The sequence below is a fragment of the Cebus imitator genome, unplaced genomic scaffold (assembly GCF_001604975.1).
Source record: "Cebus imitator isolate Cc_AM_T3 unplaced genomic scaffold, Cebus_imitator-1.0 Scaffold64, whole genome shotgun sequence".
Lineage (NCBI taxonomy): Eukaryota > Metazoa > Chordata > Mammalia > Primates > Cebidae > Cebus > Cebus imitator.
In genome coordinates this window covers 3,079,774-3,088,980 of record NW_016107379.1, presented here as the reverse complement: position 1 = coordinate 3,088,980, position 9,207 = coordinate 3,079,774, and the positions used below count along the sequence as shown (strand labels likewise).

Genomic DNA, 9,207 nt, shown 5'->3' with positions numbered 1-9,207 from the left:
AAAAAATTAGTTGGGCTTGGTAGGGCGCGCCTGTAGTCCCAGCTACTCTGGAGGCTGAGGCAGAAGAATTGCTTGAACCCAGGAGGCGGAGGTTGCAGTGAGCCCAGATCGCGCCATTGCACTCCAGCCTGGTGACAGAGTGAGACTCCGTCTCAAAAAAAAAAAGAGTTACAGAAAATGTAACTTAGTGTAGGAGAATGACAGCCTCAGAGATATACTTCACAGGATAAATCCTGTACATGTAGCTGTTATGTAGGATGCATTGTAGGTGAGAGGAGATGGAGGTAAAAAATACCTTAGTAGGCTTCAGCATTTGGAGGTTTAGATGCGATTGGTTACAGGAGGATAGAGCCAATGGTGAAGGTGAAATCTGCATGATATATGACAGATTAATAATTCTCTGGAAAGAGAGATGTCAACGACCATACAATTTTAAGCCCTGGTATATGATAGAATTTTTTTTTTTAAATGAGGTAGAGTCTCACTCTGTCACCCAGTTTAGGGTGTAGTAGATCTCAGCTCACTACACCTCTGCCCTGCAGGCTCAAGAGATCCTTCCACCTCAGCCTCATAAGTAGCTGGGACCACAGGCATGGGCCACCATGCTCAGCTAATTTTTTGTTTTGTTTTTGGTTTTGTTTTTTTTTAGACAGAGTCTCACACTGTCACCCAGGCCAGAGTGCAGAGGTGTGATCTTGGCTCACTGCAGCCTCTGCCTCTCGGGTTCAAGCAGTTCTCTGCCTCAGCCTTCCAAGTAGCTGGGATTACAGGCTCCCGCCACCACGCCTGGCTAATTTTTCTATTATGGGTTTCATCATCTTGGCCACGCTGGTCTCGAAGTGCTGACCTCATGATCCACCTGCCTGGGCCTCCCAAAGTGTTGGGATTACAGGCATGAGCCACCACGCCCGGCAGTTTTTTGTATTTTTGTTAGAGACAGGTTTTCACCATGTTGGCAAGACTGATCTCGAACTCCTGAGCTCAGGTGATCTACCTGCCTCATCCTCCCAAAGTGCTAGGATTATAGGCATTAGCCACCACACCTAGCCATTTGGTAGACTATTGAACGCCATAAAACAATAGAGAAATCAGAAGGAGAAGCTAATTTAGGTAAATAGGAAAACAACTTTTGAGTTACAACATACCTCATAACTATCTTCACAGTAACCCTGTAAGTAAACTGAAGCTCAGAGATGTTATTATTGACTAGGATTACATGATAAGAAACTAGGAGAGCCATAATTTTGAAACAGATCTTTCCTGATTTGAATCTCCATATTTTGTATTTTTAGTAGAGAGGGGATTTCATCATGTTGGCCAGGCTGGTCTCGAACTCCTGACCTCAGGCGATCTGCCCAAAGTACTGGGATTACAGATGTGAGCCATCATGCCTGGTCCATTTCATTTTATTACGTTGTTGATTCACACCCTTTGAAATACATTGTCAAATTCATGTAATTATCATGTAGCAAAGACTTTATGGAAAGTAAGTTACAAAATTGAGGAAGCTCACCTAGATAGAATGGAGTAGTGCAGCATATACTTCATAATACATTTAAGTATGAGTGGTAGAACCTTAAATTTAAATATTATATACTTGAACATATACTTTAAAGGTATGTGACTAATTTGGAATTCGCCTTTTTTTTTCCAGCTTTTATTTTAGATTTAAGGGGTACATGTGCAGCTTTGTTACCTGGGTATATTGCATGATGCTGAGGTTTGGAGTATGAATGGTCCTGTCACCGAGCATTGAACGTGGTACCCAATAGTTAGTTTTCTTTTTTCTTTTTGAAATGGAGCCTTGCTCTGTCACTCAGGCTGCAGTGCAGTGGCGTGATCTTGGCTCACTGCAACCTCTGCCTCCTGGGTTGGAGCAATTCTCCTGCCTCAGGCTACTGAGTAGCAGGTACTACAGGTGCGTACCACCATGCCCGACTAACTTTTTTTTTTTTTTTTTTTTTTTTAGCAGAGACGGGGTTTTGCTGTGTTAGCCAGGATGGTCTTGATCTCCTGCCTTGGCCTCTCAACGTGCTGGGATTACAGGAGTGAGCCACCATGCCCGGCCAATAGTTTTTCAATCCTTGACCCTTTCCCACCCCCTAGTAGCCCCCAGTTTCCATTGTTGCCATCTTTATGTTCATGGATACCCAATGTTTAGCTCCCACTTATGTGAGAATATGCAGTAGTTTTCTGTTTCTGCGTGTTCATTTGCTTAGGATAATGGCCTCCAGTTGCATCCATGTTGCTGCAAAGGACAGTTTCTTTCTTTATTATGGCTACATAGTATTCCATAGTATATATGTACCACATTTTCCTTATCCAGTCACCATTGATGGGCACCCAGCTTGATTCCATGTCTTTGCTGTTGTGGATAGTGTTGTGATGACCATGTGTGTCCATGTGTCTTTCTGGCAGAAAGATTTGTTTTCTTTTAGATATATGCCCAGTAATGTGATTGATGGGTCAAATGGTAGTTCTGTTTTAAATTCTTTGAGAAATCACCAAGCTACTTTCTACAGTGGCTAAACTAATTTACATTTCACCAACAATGTATAAATGTTCCCATGGCCTCGCCACTATCTGTTTTTTGACTTTTTTTTTCCCCCCCTAGAGATGGAGTCTCATTCTGTCCCCGGGCTGGAGTGCAGTGGCATGATCTTGGCTCACTGCAACCTTTGCCTCCCGGACTGAAGTGCTTCTCCTGCCTCAGCTTCCTGAGTAGCAGGGATTGCAGGTGCGCACCACCAGTCCGGGTTAACTTTTGTAGAGTCAGCTTTCACCAAGTTGGGCAGGCTGTTCTCAAACTCTTAGCCTTAAGTGACCCACCTGCCTTAGCCGTCCAAAGTGCTGGGATTACAGGTGTGAGCCACTGTGCCTGCTCCCTGTTTTTTGACTTTTTAATAATAGTGATAGCTGGGTGTGGTGGCTCACGCTTGTAATCCCAGCACTTTGGGAGGCTGAGGCGGGCTGATCACCTGAGGTCAGCAGTTTGAGACCAAGCTGGCCAACATGGTGAAACCCCGTCTCTATTAAAAATAAAAAATTAAAGTTAAAAAAAATAGTGATTTACAATTCCCTTTTAAAGGAAAAATAAATTGTGAATCCCCAATATTGACCTAACTTATTAAAATATTTACTTTCTAAGATAGATATAAATATAAAACCAAGTTTACATCAAAAGTAAATTTATGGGCCAGACACGGTGGCTCATGCCTGTAATCCCAGCACTTTGGGTGGCCAAGATGGGCAGATCACCTGAGGTCAGGAGTTTCGACACCAGCCTGGCCAATGTGGTGGTGTGTACCTGTAATCCCAGCTACTTGGGAGGCTGAGGCAGAAGAATTACTTGAACCTGGGAGGCAGAAGTTGCAATGAGCTGAGAACGCACCACTGCACTTCAGCCTGGGCAGCAGAGCCAGACTCTATCTCAAAAACAAACAAACAAAAGTAAATTTATAAATCTAATATAAACAAAACTGTAAAACCAATTTAAAAAATTAAACTTAGGGTGATGAATGATGTTGTTTTGCTGAAGCAATCTTTGGGTCAGGTGCAGTGGCTCACTCCTGTAATTCTAGCACTTTGGGATGCCAAGGTGAGAGGGTAGCTTGAGTCTGTGAGTTCAAGACCAGCCTGGGCAACATAGCCAGACCTTGTCTCTACAAAAAAATACAAAGAAAATTTGCCAGAGTGTGATGGCTTGTGTCCGTTCTATAGTCCCAGCTACTTGGGAGGCTGAGGTGGGGGGAATCACTTGAGCCCAGGAGTCCAAGACAGCAGTGAGCCGTAATCTTGGCACTGCACTCTACCTGATGACAGAGCAAGACACTTTCTCAAAACAAAACAAAAAATCTCTTTCCATAGTGAATATACTAGGATCTGCCTTAGCACAGATGTGCAGTTTTCTTTTTCTTTTCTTTTTTTTTTTTTTGAGAGGGAGTCTCACTCTGTCACTCAGACTAGAGTACAGTGGTGCAATCTTGGCTCACTATAACCTCCGCCTCCCAGGTTCAAGCAATTCTTCTGCCTCAGCCTCCCAAGTAGCTGGGACTATAGGCACTCGCCACTATGCCTAGCTAATTTTTTTTTTTTTTTGTATTTTTAGTAGAGATGGTGTTTCACTATGTTGGCCAGGCTGGTCTTGAACTCCTGACCTTGCAATCTGCTTCCCTTGGCCTCCCAAAGTGCTGGGATTACAGGTATGACCCACTGTGCCTGGCCTGTTTTCTACATACTCTATAGCCTATGAGGACTCAATTTCTACACCACTCTTCTGTGTTTGAATTCTGCACAGCGTTCCTTCTTACATCTCAGGTTAAGTGGTTTGGCTTTTATTTGGCATAAATATGTCGTTTATCTTATAAGTCCCTTTTGTGCTTTTTTCTTTAGCTCATCTGAATTCTTGTACCATTGATTTTGGATGTGATGTGGTTATTTAGATGATCCAGAATATACTTTATAAAAATACTATTGAAATGAAAATACAAAGCTTTCTTTTTAAAAAAAAATTTAGACCGGGTGCAGTGGCTCACATGTGTAATTCCAGCACTCTGTGAGGCCAAGGTAGGCTTGAGCTCAGGAGTTTGAGACCAGCCTGGGCAACATGGCAAGACCCTGTCTCTAGAAAAACTAGAAAAAGTAGCCAGTCATGGTGGCACACACCTGTAGTCCCAGCTATTCAAGAGACTGAGGTGGGAGGATCATTTTGCCCCAGGTGGAGGTTGCTGTGAGCTAAGATTGTGCCACCGCACTTCAGCCTGGGTGACAGAATGAGACTCCGTCTCAAAAAAAAATTATTTTTTATCCTTCAGCACTGCCTTGGAAAAAGAAAAAAGAAAAAAATTATTTTTTAATTTGGTTTTTCATGGAACACTTTACAAATTTGTGTGTCATCCTTGTGCAGGGGCCATATCAGTCTTCTGTGGGAAATATAAACCTTTCAAACTTCATCAGAACTCATGGCTTATAGTCCACTGCTGCCAATTTGAGAAATGTAGTTCTGTAACTGTTTTTTTAGTTTGTTGATGTTTGATTTTAGAAATAAAAGCTAAGGCAGGGTGAGTTCGCTCACGCCTGTAATCCAGCACTTTGGGAGGCTGAGGTGGGCAGATCACCTGAGGTCGGGAGTGATGACCAACATGGAGAAACCCCATCTCTACTAAAAATATAAAATTAGCTGGCATGGTGGCACATGCCTGTAATCGCAGCTACTCAGGAGGCTGAGGCAGGAGAATCACTTGAACCCGGGAGGTGAAGGTTGTGGTGAGCTGTGTTTGCAGCATTGCACTCCAGCCTGGGCAAGAAGAGTGAAATTCCATCTCAAAAAAATAATAAAATAAGAAGCTAAAATCTGGCCAGACGAGGTGCCCCTAATCCCTGCACTTTGGGAGACAAAGCTGGGTGGATCATTTGAGATCAGGTGTTCAAGACCAGCCTGGCCAACATGGTAAAACTTTATGTCTACTAAAAATACAAGAAAGCAGCCAGACATGGTGGCACACACCTGTAATCCCGGCTACTCAGAAGGCTGAGGCGGAAGAATCACTTGAACTTGGGAGACAGAGGTTGCAGTGAGTGGAGATCACACTGCTGCACTCCAGCCGGTTGACAGAGGGAGACTCCATCTCAAAAAAAGAAAGAAAAGCTAAAATCTAAGTGTATAGTTCACTAGTTAATACTGTAGTAAGCTCTAGGTACAAAAAGTACAGTTGACCCTTGAACAACATGGGGATTAGGGACACCAACCCCAAGCAGTCATATCCACATCCACATCCACATATAACTTTTGAATCCCGAAAAACTTAACTGCTAATAGCCTATTGTTGACCAGAAGCCTTACTGATAACATAGTTGATTAACATGTATTTTGTATGTTACATTTATTACAGATCATATTCTTGCAATAAAGTGGCCTAGACAAAACAAAATGTGATTATGAAAACCATAAGGAAGAGAAAATACAGTTACTGTTCACCATGTTGGCCAGGCTGGTCTTGAACTCCTGACCTCAAGTGATCCGCCTGCTTGCACCTCCCAAAGTGCTGGGATTGCAGGCATGAGCCACTGTGCCTGACCATTTTCTTGACTTTTAAAGACAAACCTCTTTCTAAAATTATCAAACCATCCTTTGCTTACATTAAATTCTCCAACTTTAATCCTTCACCTTCTTTTTGCTTTAAGTTGTCATATAATGACTTCTTTTTCTCGAATCATTAGTCTATAAGTATGCATTTCTTGTATCTATCCTCCACCACCCACATAAAGTCTGCGTTTTCTTTTTTCTTTTCTTTTTTTTATTTTTTGAGACAGAGTCTCTCATTCTGCCACCCAGGCTGGAGTACAGTGGTGCGATCTCAGCTCACTGTAGCCTCTGCCTCCCAGGTTCAAGCTGTTCTCCCACCTCTGCCTCCCAGGTGGCTGGGACCACCACACATGGCTAATTTTTGTATTTTTTGGTAGAGATGGGGTTTCGCCGTATTGGCCAGGCTGGTCTTGAACTGCTGACCTCAAGTGATCCACCTGCCTCGGTCTCCCAAAGTGCTGGGATTATAAACATGAGCCACCGCACCTGGCCAAATGCTGCATTTTCAATATTAGACAAAAAAGTATTTTGCTAAAAGTGCAAGGTTTTTGTATCTGCTGATGTAACTGCAGTGATAGCTTAATAATTTTCTCTTTCTTTCTTTCCTTTCTCTTTTCCTTCTTTCTTTCTTTCTTTCTTTCTTTCTTTCTTTCTTTCTTTCTTTCTTTCTTTCTTTCTTTCTTTCTTTCTTTCTTCTTTCTTCCTTTCCTTTCTTTTCTTTCTTTCTTTCCTTTCCTTTCCTTTCCCTCCCTCCCTCCCTCCTTCCCTCCCTCTCTCTCTCTCTCTCTCTCTCTCTTTCTTTCTTTCTTTCTTTCTTTCTTTCTTTCAACAAAGTTGAACAAAGTTTATTCTTAAATGTACAACAGCTCCAAGACAGCACTTAATTCCAGTTATAGGTGGCAAAAGATGTTATGGCAGGAAATACAGATGTTTAAATAAGGATGAAATAAAGGGTCACCATCTCCTCAGAGTCAAGGAACAGCTTACTTTTTGCCAGATTTCCTAATTCCACCTGTGGCCAGGGGCCCCTTCCCCATGGCCTTTGTTTTCAGCTCCTCAGGTTTTTTCTGCTCTTCTTTTTGTTTCTGCTTGAAAGCCTTATCTTCCTTCTCCCTCTCTCTGGCCTACTTCTTGGGCTGTTTCAGGGGCTTCTTCTTGCCACCTTCACGGCTGGACATGGCGCCTGCCACCCCTTCCCCCCAATTTTTTTTGTAATGGTCTTTACGCTGGATTCATTTATCTTGAAATGTTGGGCAACTGCAGTTGTAGACCTCAATCTATTATCAAGCAATTAAACTTTTACTTGTAATGTCATACTTTTCTCTGTTTCTTGGGAGCACTTACAGTGTCATTAATGGCACTTCATATGGGTCTCCTCGTGTTATTCAAGTTTTACAGTGTTGCGCTCAACACAATGAAAAATATGGAAGTTCACTTTTTACTGCAATACACAGTTTACTGGAGGGAGGAACTGCTCATGTGAAGACAGACAATTAGTGGCAACACTTGAGCTCACCACAGTAACAACAGGAGGTGGCTACAAAATTATTACAGTAGTATAATATGTACTACAGTTACTTTTTTGTGGTTTTGATTTAATAGTGCATCTTTGTTTATATTTCTCTCCACTGCAAATGATACCATGTGTTTGTGGAGGTAAGTTTTGATAAATTTTATTTTTTTATATTTTATGGTAGTAAATTATAAAACACATCAATGTCTACATTTGTTTTATGCATTCATGACATACCAAACTTTTTCTTAAATTTTTTTGATGCTCCTAGTAGTGACATGATTCATTGGCAAGCTTTTTCAAATTGCCACAAATTTCCAAAAAATATTCAATATATTTATTGAAAAAAAAATACGTGTAAGTGGACCCTGTTGTTCTAAGGTCAACTAAACATTCAGTTTCTTTTTTTCTGAGAGAGAGTCTTGCACTGTCGCCCAGGCTGGAGTGCAATGGCATTATCTTGGCTCACTGTAACCTCTGCCTCTCGGGTTCAATTAGCTGCCTCAGCCTCCCAAGTAGCTCAGATTACAGACGCCTGCCACCATGCCTAGCTAATTTTTTGTATTTTTAGTAGAGACAGGTTTCACCATGTTGGCTAGGCTGGTCTCAAACTCCTGACCTCAGGTAATTCACCCTCCTTGGCCTCCCAGAGTGCTGGGATTACAGTATTTTTTATTTTGTATTGACTTCACTTCTTTTTCATTGTCACCATCCTAAATCATTTAGCTATATCTTGAACTAATTACTAGAATAGCCTTCCAACTGTTCTCCCTGCCTCCAGGCAATAAAATTTTCAGATGAGGTTAATCCTCCCAAAGTACAACTGTGATCATGTTAGTCATCTATTTATTTCTGAGCTCTTTGAGGACAAGGTCTTTGATTAATTACCCATAGTGTCCTCCTCAAAGTTAGGAAGAAAGAAGTATTTTATTAATTAAATGACTGATAAAAATTATAAGCCAGTTAAAAACTAAGAGAACAGGTGGGGTGCAGTGGCTTACGCCTGTAATGCCAGCACTTTGGGAGGCTGAGCCGGGTGGATCACCTGAGGTTGGGAGTTTGAGACCAGCCTGACCAACATGGAGAAACCCCGTTTCTACAAAAACAAAAACAAAAAAAACTAAGAGAATCTTATAGATTTAAAGATGGAACGTAATTGCAGAGGATATTGGTTAAATGCTAAATCTGAGTATTTAAAAACTTATTTGAAAGTAGTTTCTCACCTTGTTAGTGTACCTTATGGCGATATGGGTTTATTTTATTTAAAGTGTTGTGAAGTATCATAACATTATATAAACCCATCCTACTCAAATTGACAAAAGTTATTTTCAAAATCCAATGTAAATAATTCTAGAGTTTAGGTGACACACCTCTATGATTACTTTATTCATTGTTCAGATTTATACAGAGTAAATGCCAGCTCTGTTATAGGCACAGGGGATGGGGGTTTAGTAGTGATGAAGACAAACAAGTTCCTGTCTTTGTGTGGCTTTGCATTTTAAAGAAGTTGGGGAGGCCGGGCGCGGTGGCTCACGCTTGTAATCCCAGCACTTTGGGAGGCCGAGGCGGGTGGATCACGAGGTCAAGAGATCAAGACCATCCTGGTCAA

At 41.7% G+C, this 9,207-nt stretch overlaps 1 protein-coding gene and 1 pseudogene across 7 annotated transcripts in view; one reads left to right on the top strand and one right to left on the bottom strand.

Moving 5' to 3' along the window:
- LIN54 (lin-54 DREAM MuvB core complex component) overlaps positions 1-9,207 on the top strand; it is an 89,009-nt gene that overhangs the window by 5,092 nt on the left and 74,710 nt on the right. The gene's annotated exons all lie outside the window — the stretch shown is intronic.
- Positions 6,923-7,685, bottom strand: LOC119471535 (annotated as a pseudogene).